A 15277-nucleotide genomic window follows, 5' to 3' on the forward strand; every position below is an offset into this window, starting at 1 on the left:
CTGGTAGCGGAGACCCGGCGAACGTGATGTGGTTTGTGAATACGCTCGAAGGCCGTGGGCCGTTCATTTCGGCTAAGGCGAGTGCTAGCCCTCAACTGAGGCCCGGAACGGAGCTCGACTCGATCAGGATCATTTGAGAAAATTCCAAGCTGCTCCGATCTTTCCTCAACTCTCATAACCCCTACCCTACATCCCATTTCCCTTTCCCAAGTCCCATGCCCTCCTTCCACTTCTCAAGGGATATTACGAGGAATCTCTTCGGGCCCGCTCTCCGGCTGTGGGTCGCTATGTAGAATTCCCCTCGTTTTTGTTTTTGGAGCCTTCGGGTTCTTTCGCCTACGAGAAGCTTGTCATTCGGGGCCAAATCTTACATGTTTTATTAGATTGAGCCTGTTATACCTAGTGACACGGGCAGGGGCTTATTCTGCTTTCCTTTATGGTTGCCTCACCATACTTCATTTCGACCGTCCCACCTGTCTCGGTTAACGCAACTGTCGCACCGCCGAACGACGCCAGTACAGATGAAGATAAAGGCAAGAGGTGCACTGGCCAGGCTTGCCAGTTTGGTCAGAAAGGATGAGGACCGCAGACATTGATTCCCATGGTTAGTGCCGACAAGCACTTCCACCAAATTTTAAGGGGGATTCGGTCGACGTAAGCTGGAAAACCACAGATATTTTTTTCTGATCATCCGCGCACCAGTTCGGCAACGGTGCCTGCCGCGCCAAAAGCAGCCGTCATAGAGACTAGTATTGCGGTAAACCGGGTGTATTTTTTTAGAAGGTCTAAATTGTTTAAAGAAATGTAACTGGCTTTAGGTTTATTTTAACCCTAGAATATATTGGGAGTTCCGGTGGATTCCAGATAAGAGACAGACGGCTTTAGTTAGTTTGTTTCTCAACTAAACATGTTTTTTAACTTCTTAATTTTCATTTCAGCGGGAATCTTATATTTGCAGAATTGGAGCTCTTCCTCCAAATAGTATAGCTGAGGAAAAGGATCTTTAAAAAAATTGTAGCGTGCGCTATAAGGCCCGCAAATACCTCCCTGGCAGATGGCTTCACGCCGTAGCACAGCACCAGCCCTCGTATGTGACGTAGATCTTGGTCACTTAGCTGGCATTACCTGAGAGGTAGACAGGCGGGCTGCGGTTCCTTGTCAATTTTGCTGCGACTGTGGCCTCGCTGATAGGCGCCGTGCCGGTACCCAATACGCGCAGTCATCTCGCTCGCAATCCAGCCTCAAAGTGCCGAAGCGGAACGATCTACACCGAAAGAGGCCGCTGGCGCTGTGTTAAGGTGTAAATATGTCTATCAGGCTGACACGAGTGAGCGCTACAAGTTTTTAGGCTATTTATTTTAAGGGACTTCAGTGGGGATCGCTGCGGCGCTTTGCGCGTACGCCGCAGTTTGACGGTTTGACGTCCAGCCGCGTGAGTGCATGTTCGCCACCTGCTTCTTCTTCGCACGTGTGATGCATGGAGCGGGCGGCGCTCAATTTTCCTGCTGCTGCTTCGCTTCTTCTCCACGCACATGGCAAACTTCATTCGTACATATCGCCGGTCTCCGCGGAGGGATTGATGGATAACTTTTATTGTCCATCGTAAATGGAGGGCCATTACTCCCCACCCTCGGCACGCAGGCCTAGGGTACGGGGGCTGGAGCCTCCGCGACTGAAGGCTAACAAAGAGATTTTGTCTCTTCGCTGCCTCGGCCCCCAGGCGGACGGCTTGTTGCTGCCGAGCGGGGTCTTCGCTCCGCAACAGGGCTTCCCGGTTCTCGCTGGTATTGATATCTTCCTCGACTGAAGGGGAGTCGACGCATTCCCATATAAAATGGTCGAGGAAACCCCTCCCTTCACATGCTTTACAAATATCATTTTCATGTTCCCCTAGTAGGACGTGAAAGGCCCATACTGGATTAACAAATTTCCAGCTTGCAGTCGCCGCCATGCGGTCGCTTCTCTATTAGTATCTTATCTGGTGGTATAGTGTTCTAGAATATGGTTAGTGAGTTCAGGGAGCGGCCGCCGGTGAGGCGGCTCGTGTCGACGATACCAGATGGCGCCACCAGAGCATGGATGGTATCAACTGCGACGCGCCGCGTCGGGGCTGAGCGCTCCGCATAGAATCGTCGTAGAAATAAACAAGGCTCTGTGTTTTAAAACACATCCTACAAATTGATGCAGCTGCACACATTGAATGCCAGCGATTGGTAAAGCCAATAGCGCGGTGGTGCGAACGAGCAGCCACGTTAATGCTTCGCAACACTGATCGTGCTCTTTTGCAGGCGGCTCCTGTATTTCATTGATTAAATGAACGGCGGCTCAACAAGTACACTAACAAGAAAGTGACATCCCCACGCGCACACTACCAACTATTTATTAATCGGAAAAGTCGCATATACAATCATCTCATGCATGAGAATTATCGCAATTATCGCCCCGGACCCAACACGTGGAAAACAAGCGGAAACATCAGGATAACAGATAGGAAACCTTTAACCCCTGCAGATAAACTAACAGATCCTGATTAAAGAAATTGGAAATGAAATTAAGGGCCATCTCTTAGCGAAGCAGTGCCAAACAATCGTAGCAAAAGCCGAGTCATACATACGAAGCAAAGGCAGTTCGAAACCTAAAACCAAAAATTAAAAAAAAAAAAATTAAGAAATTAAAAAAAAAAACAAAAACAAAATATATTCGTAGCAAAAGCAGTCAACATAGAAAGCAAAAACAGTCAGAAACCTAAAAAAAAGGAGAAGGATACAACCAAGGACAAAATTATTAACCCGTCTAAACAAACAACAGACGGCCGCTAGAAATGCAGGGCTGAAAAGTCACACGTACGTAACGTCACAAAAAAGCTAGAAATATGCTGGGCTGGAAGGTCGCACAGTACATAACGTCATAAAAGAAAAGTTTTTTGTGACGTTGCGTACTGTGCGACTTTTCAGCCCTGCATTTCTAGCGGCCGTCTCTGTTGTTTGTTTAGACGGGTTGTTAATTTGTTTTATTGATTTTATCTTTACCCCTTTTTTTATAGGTTTCCGACTGATTTGGCTTCTTATGTTTGACTCTGCTTTTTCTACTATTGTCTTTTATTTTTATTTTTGGTTTTAGGTTTCGGTCTGGTTTTGATTCGTATGTATGATTCTGCTGTTGCTACGATTGTTTGACACTGCTTTGCTAAGAGATGGTCCTTTTTCGTTGCTAATTTCTTTTACCAGAATCTGTTAGTTAATCAGCAGGATTAAAGGTTTCCTGTCTGTTAACCTGATGTTGCCGCTTGTTTTCCACGTGTTAGGTTCGGAGCGATAATTGTGATGGCTCATTTGAGCTGAATGTATAAATATGTCACTTTTTCGGTTAATAAATAGTTGGTAGTGTGCGCATGGGGTGTCCCTTTCTTCTTCTTGGCCATGTTGCGCCTCCGTTGATTTCATCATGCACCAATTCTCGACCCTCCGGCCATTATTCTATAATTTCAGCGTTAGTGCGCAGTCACCGCCCATAGGAAAAGCAGGGTAAAGGGAAAGGAGTAAATATTTTATCGATCAACTCGAAGCTGTGGGCAAAGGTGGCCGAGCGGATTCCAGCTTGAGCCATCGGAAGGGTTTTAGTAGAGGGGTGTGGCAACAAGAAACTGCAATAAAAAAAAAAACGCCTCACTTAGAGACACTTGTGTTTACCGCGAACTATAAGTAAACGTGACAATTTTAAGTATGGTGTGCATGCCCCTGTTTTATTTGTTTTTCTGATGCATGCATTTTTTTCTTCAAACCGAAGGGTCAATTGCGGCCTATGTATTAACACTAATGATTACAATACAAGACAAAATAACTTGTATAAAATAAAGCACTCCTTTATTAGAGTGCTCCAACTATGCACACTGTGAAACATATTCTTGAATTCCTTAAAAAGAAACGAAAAAAAAAACGTCGTGCCTCGATTCTTTGTTAAGGCCGGAATCGTAACCTGGTGGTCCTTTCGCTTCATTGGGATAGGTACTTGTGCTTTCTCTCCTTTTAGGAGGTCTCTGTAGCGACGTGTTTTCTTTGAGAGATAGCTCGGCGCATCCGACAGCAAAGTTGGCATCACATCGGGTAAAATTTCCGGCTTTCCACGCGGGATGCGGCCTTCTTTGCCGTCAACGACGTGTATAAAGTCCCTCAAAATGCCTGACGGCTCGAAATGTAGCTCACACACAGGGCAGGTTTCGTCCAGAACCTTATCTTTTCGATGAAGGTTGCGTTGCCATTGCCATCGGTTCTCATTATTTGGCACAGCGAAGAGCGGCGGCTGCTCGAATTTCGTCCACTAATATCCCGTTTTGCAACCATGAGCGAAGCAATGCCGTTGACGCCGACGATTCTTAACGCCGCAAACTCAGGAAGAGCAGAAAAGCACCGCCAGAAAGCAACCAAAAAGCTGCAGGCAGCTTGGCGGGACCGCTAGTCGTGCGCGCGGGTAGCACGGGCGCGCGGGGCCTTACAGCCCGCCCACACTACAACAGCGCCACCGCTTACATCCGGGACCTGTCGACATTCGCCGCCTCACCGCATCTCATGGAGCGCGCCTGCTCCTGAACCCACTACCCATATTCTAGAGCACTGTACCCGTGGTGGCAGCAGTTTTCTTTTAGAGCGCAGGTCTTTGGCGCCCGTTCTTGGGTTTCACGTCGTCGTCGGCGTCGGCCGCGTCGGCCTCGTAACCGGCTGCGCCCCCTTTCACCCCTACAGTTCGAGCCGGCGCTTCGGCAATCGGAGCCTCGCAGGAAGAGGGGGGGGGGGGGGAGGTACACTCAGTGGCGAACGATGGGGGCAGGAGCGCGCGCAGCAACCGGAGAACACGAGGAAAGGAAGGGGGGGGGGGGTCGCCAAGTGCAGCGCTAGCAGCGACTGACTGATGCCGCCGACGCCGCTAGCGAGTCAAGGCACTAGAGAGTTTTAGCTTACCGTGATCCGCTATCCACTACAATGATCCGCCACCACGCATTCCACGGCGCATGCCCAGACCCCCCTTGACGCCGATAGATGGCGCCACATACTGGATGTCAGCACACAGACCTGCCATGCCGGGACCAATCAGCTTGAGCGCCCCCCCCCCCCTCCCCGCCCACGCGCGGTAGAGAGTCACGGTGGCGGATCACGGTAAGCTAAATCTCTCTAATACAGATTTGTATATCCTGTACATTCTTTGTATATCCTGGCTTAGCTGGAGTTAACCCACTGCCATTTTTCATGGCTATACTATTTGGAGGACGAGCTAGAATTCTGAAAATGCAACAGAACCTGCAATGTAAAAATTTGAAAAAATAATTAATGTATTTAGGTAATTAGTTAACTTCTACCTCTTACCTAGTGTCCGTCGTAGCTCCCAATATAACCCTACGGCTAAATTAAATTTGAAGCCAGTTACTTTTTCTTTTTTAAATTTGGACCTTCTAAGAAAAAACACCCGGTACCCAGAGTGCCCTAGCTAAAATGAAACACGACTAAAACAATTCCTGCCAAATGAGCTAATTTAACCAAATGCGAAGTATGTGCGAAAACACGTCACGTTTCATCTCGCTTTATCATACATACACAGCCCCTGTTGGAGCTATTACAGGAGTGGGATAAAAATACATACTAGAACAGCAGGTTACAAGAAAAGAAACAAATCTAACATGTTGACATATTGACATATTATCGCATGCAAAATGACAGATTCTACGAGTAATTGAAGCAATACGCAATGAACTATAAGTGCAGGTTACTAGAAACAAATTTGGAGAACGCTTAAGCTTCCCTTTAAGAATGGAATGCGATAGCGTTATCGCGCCCCGTTCGCAACGTCTACTCATATGCTTGTCGCGCTTTTGAGTGACACAAAGGCGTAGCTCACATGATACAACACTCGTTAACTTGTCCAAAGCATGACTGTTTGGTAATTACTTGTTCTAACATCGTTGCCGATCCGAGCCTGCGCGATGAAGTTCTCGGAGGCCATGCCCTGTCTATCTTATTCCGTGCGCCACACGCATGATGGCGCTACGTGCACGCCAAGCGAAGAGGAAGGAAAGCTGAAAAGTAATTTGCCCCTCGCTTAACTGCGTGTTCTGTAATTCTGTAATTTACATGCTCATAATTATTATTATACGCCACAATACACTTCTCTAAGGGACATTTCTGACACAACACCGCAATCAATAGACGCGCCTTTGTCCACTTCAAACCATCTTGATGGCGTTAGTGGTTTCTTCAGATTTTACTGACCGCCCGCAGTTACTAGGATTTATTCAGGAAGTTTATGCTTCGGTGAGGTTTTTGACAGTACGATTCTCGAATGAGTACTTATATTCTGTTTCGCGCAAGATACTATACAAGGATTTGGTAGCAATGCTTTCTCCGCCACCATTGTATCGTTCTTTATACTTTGGTTTTAAGGGTCATGATGTGTTTCTCCTTGCACGAAAACATTTTTCTTTAAATTACACACCGAAGCTCTACCTGTTAACACATGGCTCCATAGGAAAAATATTTTTGTATCTTCTGTAAACTGCCGTCTGTGTGATGTGCCTGAAAGAATTAAGCACTGTTTCATTAATTGAAAAGACGAAATTCTTTTTTGGGATGTGCTGCAAAGAACTCTAAACAAAGACTTTGTTCTGAATTCGTACAGTGTGCGGTATCTTGCTGTTATACAATCTGATTACGAACCATATGACATGTTTTTGCTTATTGGACTTCATAGCTTGTGGAAGACACGCATGTCGGATCGTAACGCTGAACCTGTTGTTCCACCTGGACTCCATTTTAGCAGAATGATGCTGCAACTGAAGGACACTTATGATGAAAATGACGTTCAACCTGATTGGTTTCCGCTGGTGACACGGTGCTTATTTTTACCTGCCTTTTAAAAAGGTGTGTCTTCTGTAGTGCATCTCAGCAATGGCTGAGTGAATTGTGAATAGTCTGTGTATATAACCCTTTCCGTATAATAAATACCATGTCAGAGAAAAAAAATTGATGGCGTGGCAGAGTGCTTAGCGTGCTCGTCTCGCACTCGGGAGGCCCACGTTCGATTCCTCAGGTCGGCTATTTTTCCTACTCGTTTTTATTTATTAATGCTTCTGTGATTTTTCGCTCACGGCCAACGCCGGACGACGCGGGACGGCGGCCGCCGACGACGACACCGACTTTTCTGCGACACGGGGCCCTTAACGCTGTCGCGTTAAAAACGACTAATTCAACCAACATGTTCACATATCGCGTGCAATATGACAAAGATTATAGGTGTTTGAAGCAATACACAATGAACGCAGCACTATTACATATAAAACAACGTGTGGCATCGAGAGTTGTTGAAAATGGTTTCGGTGAAAGGAGCTACGTTGTGCCAGGATTTAAGTTCGTCTATATAATATATGTACTACTATTTACTAATAAATAGCGCTGCGTTAAGGCTACCCCGTCAGAAGCACCTCGGTCAGAACATTCTCGTGGCTCTCGACAACTTTTCATACCTTAGCGCCGAAAGCCACATTCAATATGCCAGTTTTGTCGGCTAATTAAAGCAGGCGGAACGAAAAAAGCATTTGCAGGGACTCTGCGTAAATTATAAAATCATTTACTTGACTTTATTTCAGAAGAAAGCTTTTGCCTTTAAATTTTGGAACAACCTCTATATTTGCACTGCTTATATTTTTCTGGTTTGGATCAACGGTCCTTTAATGGGACGACGGTGAAGGTGCGTTTTTCCACGTGTGCAATTCAGATCTGCAACCAAGGTCTCATGTCTGACTGTTAGCGATCGCGTCAAATTACACGTTTACTCCCGACAGCCAGAGTTTTGACATGGCAGCCTTAAACACATTTATTCGGGAAGGGAATATATGTCGCTCTTACGAAAACCATTATCTACCACTATAGACACCGTATTATCAACTTATTTCGATGGGAAGAAGAGCATCGAAACCAGCGGCTGAGTGCAAGTCTTGGATGCTAGCAGCTACAAAAGAAAAGGAAGCTTTCATGTCTTTATTGAGAGTTTGACAACAAATACACACAACCATGCGCGGATAATACAAACACACTAACATACACGCACACACACGCACAAAAAACATGTTCAAGAGTCTGACAGGGACATCGCCACATAGCCAGTGTCCTGGACTTTCTTTGCCCATGTCCGCTCTTTGCAAAGTCCGCCGAAAAAAAAAAAGTGTGCATGCTGGACATTTTTCTGCTTTTTTTTTTTTTTTCTGTGCCACTCAGAGCTACGAAGTACAGTCCGCGGGAGTTCGGCTGAAGAGGCTGCAGGGTCCTTCAGAACAGGGGCCATCCGCGGCCGAGCGGCATCTGGTAGCAGATGCCTCCTTTGTCGTTTGGCGTCACGATCCTACCGTGCATGGAGGAGGTACTTGGCGCCCTGGAGCCCCTGCCGGCGGACTGGTACGATGTCTGCGACCGCGACACGTTCACCAGCGGGTCAAAATGCGTTCGAGCAATTCTGGTTGTGTATGATATTTATTATCCCCCTACAGAACTCCGAAAAGGGGGGGGGGGGGGCAAATACCAGACGATATTTCATGAGCTCAAACTCAGGTGCAAAATCGGGTTATTCAGCTGGAAGTTTTGTAATTCTGTTGTTTTTGTTCTTTTTTTCTTGAGCAATATACAATTTGCAACAAGCCCTCGTTTTCCTTTCTGCGGAACATAACATACTTGATTTTTTGCCATTTCCATGAACAGTATGGAAGTGGTAAGTAAGTTCCAGTGAATGAACTTCGTTAAGTCCGATATTTTTTCCCCCAATTATTTCTTCGCATGCGTCACCATATTTTGATCAGCGCAGCGGCCATTTAAAATGAGCGAAGGCCCTGGTGCAGGGTATAATCGTGATGGTGGGGAGGGTGTAGCTTGGTGCTATTGCGCAAGATATAATTTTCTGCCCACAGTGCCCCTTCCGAACTTTCGGATCGGGGGTTGTTAGGTGGTAAGGTGACTACGCGTCGATTATTTTTTGCGCAGGAACAGCGTTACGGATAATTGATCATCAGTAGCTTTCACGTTCATCACTGACACTGCCAGTGCAGTCTTTGAGCACGCTATCAATGATGAGAGGAGAGTTAAACATTGCAGACGGAAACCAAGCAGGGTCGATGAACTGCTTTATGGCCTATTTATGGCATTTGTTCCTTGCCGTCTGGGTGCCTTTCGAACTTTGGATTTCCTTCCTGTGCATTTTGTATGTCAACCGCATGCTCTGTTTTCCTGCCGTTAAAATGCAACTCGGCACGGTTTCAAGGACATTGTAACCACTCCTGCTGTGACTGCCAAGGGGCAGTTGGCAGTATTTAAATAAATAAATAAATAAATAAATAAATAAATAAATAAATAAATAAATAAATAAATAAATAAATAAATAAATAAATAAATAAATAAATAAATAAATAAATAAATAAATAAATAAATAAATAAATAAATAAAATGTTTATTCCATTCTCGTGCAGCTGAAACGATAGCAATCACCAACTTTTAAAAAAGACCTACAAAGAGTATTGGGCCTTGAAGTGTTTTTGAGCGCTCTGTAGTTAACACGCGTCATCGTTTAATGAAGGGTTTATAAATGTCTGTGCCGACAAACCTGATTTTATATTTAACTGTTCAGAGGTCGTTATTTTACACCCTGTGAGAGATAGTCAGTGCGGTCAGTGCAGTTGTATTATACAGCAAGACTGGTATTATGTACTACGTGATAGAGTTCAGTAATTTATGAGTTATTAAGAAAAATATAAGTAAGGACATTTTTATTATTTCATTTTACCATTATTATATTAGGAAAACAAAGGCCGTCAATAGAAAAACTGAGCCCAATTTCTAAATTTTCGTGATCTTCAATGCAGTTCAAAAATATTTAACGTCATAAATACGCATTTTTAGCTGGCAAAGCTGGCTTCCTGCAGTGCACATCTTTAAAGCGACGCCGCTTTATTGTCGAAGAAATAGCGGTCACTACTTTTAAAGACGGGCATTGCGGGAAGCCAGCTTTACGAGCAAAAAAAAAATGCGCATTTTCCACGCTAAATATTTCGAATAGCATTTAAGATAATGAAAATTTTAGACACTGGGCTCAGCTTTACTGTTGACAGCCTTAGCTTCTTGAAATAATGTTGGCCACAGAAATAAAAAAAGTAAATGGTAATTAGATTATTTTAGTTAGTTACTTGCTTAATTATTGAGCTCTATCACGTAAAGATGTACACCTTGCTGTACATACGATCTGCGCAAACCGCACTGATGTGTCTCTCACAAGGTTTAAAATAACCACTTGTAAATAGATTAAAAAACAGCGGGAATATGGCTCCGCACTGGAAGCATAGCAGTCTTGCTCCTGATGTCGTTAATTATGCATTGTGGTTTTTACGCTGATTTCGGTGATACCGAGAAGTGCGGTTGCGCCTCAGCCGATTACCGAGGAGGAAAGGGGTACAGATGCTGTATTATCTGGGCTTAGGTGGCGCGTTTCTTTCTCTGAAATGAAGGATACGTAATTAAACTTACAACGAAGTGGGCCTCGCACTATATATGCGCAAACCTGGGCTCTCGCTTGCAGCAGACAAAAAGGAAAGAGCAAATAACGAGGATGCATCGATCGCAAACAAGGCGTGAAACATTAGCAAGCAAAACGCCGGGTGCTCTGTATAGAGATAGGCATAATCCACGAGCAGCAGAAGCTGCGGGAGCGGCATAGGATGCGTCAGTCGCCGCTTTCCATTAAAAGGTCCGCGCCCCGGGATGGGCCCCTAGCTTTTCCAGATTCTTCGCAGAGCTATGCCGCTGGTGAATCGTTTAACGTGTTGCAGATCGTTAGCGGTAGCACCCGAGCGAGCGCACGTGAAAGCGCATGTTATAGGCTTCTAATGCGCGCCTGCGGAACCTGCAAGAAAGAATCGATAGACTAATTTGGGGAGCACTTTGTACGTTTTGATGAAGCTCGAAAGGTTAAGTGCGCCAAGGCTCACGCGTCTCAAGGAGCACGGGGTATTTTGTGTGTGCAGTGTGCGCGTGTGCGCGCGGCTTTGTGTGTGCGTGCGTGCATTTGTGTGTGTTATTGGATTTCTATTCGGCTCGTACGCGGCGCAGGTATTAGGCGAGTTTAATATTTAACCTTTGGGAAATGAAACCTCAGTGTCTCCATTTTATGCCGTGGTTCCTCCGTGGTAAATATCTCCTTACGTTTGTGCAAGCTATAAAGGAATACGTCAGTTATTGCGATAACGAAATCCTTGTAGAGAATGCGACATTCTACGCGACAGCATGAGGTACCCTTGTCAGCGGACTTCACCGGCGTCGACAGTGAATGGGCAGCGTTGATGGTTACCGCCTGGGGCGCCCCTTGCGGATTTTCGTTCGGGCACATGCACTTTGCTGTACTCGCTTAATCACTAAATCCTTAATTTGCACCTCTATTAACGCGCCAGTGTTAAAGGTTCAGTTTACCTGAAAGACGCCGGCGTCGCAGGAAAAAATCACGTGCAAAAAAAAGGAGATGATGCATGGACGGCCATTGATTTATTGGCGTGTTTTGGGGGCGTCACGAGACCATAGAGTCAATAGGTCACCCCAGAAAGAAGGTAATCTTTCTTTTTTCTTCTCCTAGCAACTACTGTCCCGTATCGCTTACTGGGCCGGATCTGAATTAATTGTACTTACGTGATAATATACTGTCCTATCGCAAAATTTATTTTACTTATACCTTTTTTCACTCTAACCAGCATTGCTACTGCAGAGGAGTTTGCCCTGCCCTCTTCATTAACAACACAAGTCCCAGCAAGGCATTGACCGTTCTTGAATTTCGAAAAAAAAAAAATGCATTCGATAAAGTGCACTACAAATGTCTACTTGTACTACCCAGTTTTCATCCCTGTCCCTCAACGATTTAGCGCTTAATTGGATACACGACTTTATAGCCAACTGTCATCAATTCGTGCACGCGAAAAAGGTCCTTTCCCTCCTGCCCCTTGTTACTTCAGGCGTGTCACAAGTGACCGTTCTCGGTTGTCTTCTGTTTTAAGATTAATGATATGCCTGCTAACATTTCCTCAAATATCCGCTTACCGCAGATGACTACGTGATCTATCGCTATATCAACAACATAGCCGGTGTTAATGCATTAAAGCCCGATCTTGACAAAATAGAAACCTGGTTCCATAAATGGCTCACGTTTTCAAATGGTAAAAAAAGGAAATGAGCTCTTCTTACTTTTCATTGAAGACATTCCAAACAGATTCTAAAATACGCCCTTTCCGGTTTTGACATCAGCTCCGTAAAAAGTAACGATACCTCGGAGATTTGTCAATCTTTTATGGACCGATCACAAGAAAAGAGACCAAGGAAATTAACCGCGAGTTCAGCTATCTCCGTCGTAACCTTCGATTCGCCCGTCCTTCTGCATAATTGCTAGCATATACTGTAGCATTGTTCGACCTAAACGTGAATACGCATGCGCTACCTGGGACCCCTGCCATCCTATGTTCTCATTAACCGTCCGTATGAGTGCTACCATAGTCCTTCAATGCTACCCGTTCTGGTGCTACTAACAGCGTACAAGCGAATCTCCATTCCCAACCTTCTACTTCGTTGCAAGCCGCTCCCCTCTCCCTCTTTTACCAATTCTACCATGAAGCCCCTCAAAAAGTGCTCCTATTCCCCCAGCACATGCCACTCCTGCCGCCTCATGCCATGACAGAACGTGTCTCATCCTTCAGCACTTTCGTCAGCTCATCTTTCTTCATATTTTGTACAAACATATTTGGGCTCCCGGAATGACCTTTCTGGTGTTGCTGCTGTCCTCCATCGAAATCCCGACCATTTCATGCGTTTCGATGAAGAACGCTTCTGTAATGAGTGCCCACTCCTCTTCTAAAACCCCTTCGCAGTTAATTTAAGGCACTTGAAACAGAGACCTCGAGCTGCTCGTGTGAGATGGGAATTGAAAACACCAGCCTGGACTTGCACATAAAGTGGTAGCTGATGACTATATGCTATTGAGTATGCGTGAGATAGCAGAGACAAAATTAAGCAATTAGCGATTAAGCGTGTTGGAAAGTGCTTGTATGTACTACGTGAACGATTATCCGGAAACGCAGCCGTAATCTGAAGCCATTAACGAGGTCGCGTCACGCACTTAAAGGAGAAGTTTAGGTGTCCCCCAAATATTATCTGGCTCAAACTCATAAGCATACAATATTTAGATGCCATATGTGAAAGACTACCCTGTATAAAGCCCCGCCACGTCGTACGAACATTACTGCGTTGCCGGGCGGCGTGCCTGTAGATTCTGCAGTCCTCTTCTCGTGACGACACACAACCCGACGACCAATCAGTGGTCGGCCCTGCCACCTTCCAGAGGGCACTAATTGGCTGGGGATATTTTTTTTTCTTTCGCTCACAATGCCCAATACACGCGATTATCGCCGACAACGTCGGGGCGCCGCCTATTAACCCGTCCTCACATACAACACAGCACTCTAACCGAAGCTCTAGAGAGTAAGCATGCACAGGAGTGACGATACGCCCTGCACGTAAAACCACTCCTAAATAAACTGGCTAGGGACGACCACGAGGGTAGGCGCATAGCCAGGGCAGAGGCCACGGCGGCGGTGATCCAAATCGGTGAACGAGCTCACCTTCAAAGCGTGAAAAGTAACATAAGCAGGAGATCGCCATCGCGTTAGCTGCAAGACATTTCGATATCAAAACAAACATAACGAACTCACGATCGAGGGGCGTGTAGCAAAGTCCAACAGGGCTAGGTCCTTTACCTGGCCTACCGGTTAATGCTAAACAGCTCGTACTTTGACTACCGGCTACTGCAAAACAACTGGTAAGCAGAAGTCCATCCTACGGCTTCATAGTGTGCGCTCCGGCCCACTCGAGGCTAGGAGGAAACAAGGCAGCAGACGTAGACGCTCGCGCGCTCTCTCACCGGTCAACCTCGTCCCCCTAGAATAGGAAGCGGAGGCCAAGCCGGCCTACACTTACAGGCAAATAACTAAACTATACCAAGACAGACACAACATTTACTGCAACCTATGTAAAGGATTAGCGAGAGCGGAGGAACGCGTGTTTCGCCGCCTCCTCAGGAACAATATGATGTGCCCAGCATCGCTGAAACATTTTGGCATTGCCTTCTCCGGGGAGTGCCCGCAATATTAGCAAATGTCCTTGGGTCGATTCCACACGATATGGGCGTGCCCATCCAACCCTACCCTTACACCCAACCTAAACCCCAACCGATAGGACTGGGAGGAGGCGACCCTACTTCGACTTGAAACCTGCTCCGACCTAAAACCCCAGAAGGTTATGGTCAAACGAGCAATGCGCAGCGTAAGTCACTGGGGTCCCGTACTAGGGACTACCGTAGTAGGGACTACTACTAGGGATACTAAGGACGTAGTGTTTGTGAGGGGAAGGGCATTAAGCTTGACCCCAGAGCAACCTCCATGTAACTCTCTCTTTTCACAGGTAATAAACGTTTTTACTACCACCACCAATAATGCAGACGCTGATTTCTCTGGAGGACGGGGCTTTTCACGTCGTCTGAATAAATTAAATTTGGTGCCACTCAAGAAGACAATCTCTTCATTATTATTCACCGCATATGGCTAGAAAAAATATCCAGCTCAGGTAAATGCAAAGAATTAGGCGTGAAGATAATGGGTACCCCATGAACCTGCGATTTGTGGACGGTCTCCTAGACCACCTTAAGATACCACGAATTACACGAGTCACGACCAAGGCGCACATAATGGATTGGTAAGCGGGACGAACAAAAATAGGAAGGCGCTTATTCGCTTTAACAGTATACATAGCCGCGATAGCGTGCGCCCAATTGCCCAATTTGCTGCTACTCTAATGCAGTTGATCATACCCACTTCTTTGCCTATTTAACGACGTTGACGCTCGCGCTCGGCATCCTTGGTTATACCGACGCACTCAGCTTCAGCCCTGCTATTACGATCGACGACAGTTTGCTTTCTTCCTTGGCTTCAACCACACACTTAGCTTACGTTTCTAACGTTCGTACATAGGCTTCCCGCCTTCACTTCAGCCGTCTAGTTGTCTCATACCGAGCGTTCTTCTCCGCCTTCTCGACGGCTATGGAAACGAAGAGCGAGAAGAGTTACTTGCAAAGCGACGACGCAAGACAGCAGAGAAGGCGCGACACGAACAGAGAAAACCATTGTCTATCTTCCTGCACGCCGCCGTTCGGTGGGCCACGTGACGTC

This window comes from Amblyomma maculatum, chromosome 1 (genome assembly GCF_055883805.1).
Source record: "Amblyomma maculatum isolate TAMU_Amacu chromosome 1, ASM5588380v1, whole genome shotgun sequence".
NCBI classification, from domain to species: domain Eukaryota; kingdom Metazoa; phylum Arthropoda; class Arachnida; order Ixodida; family Ixodidae; genus Amblyomma; species Amblyomma maculatum.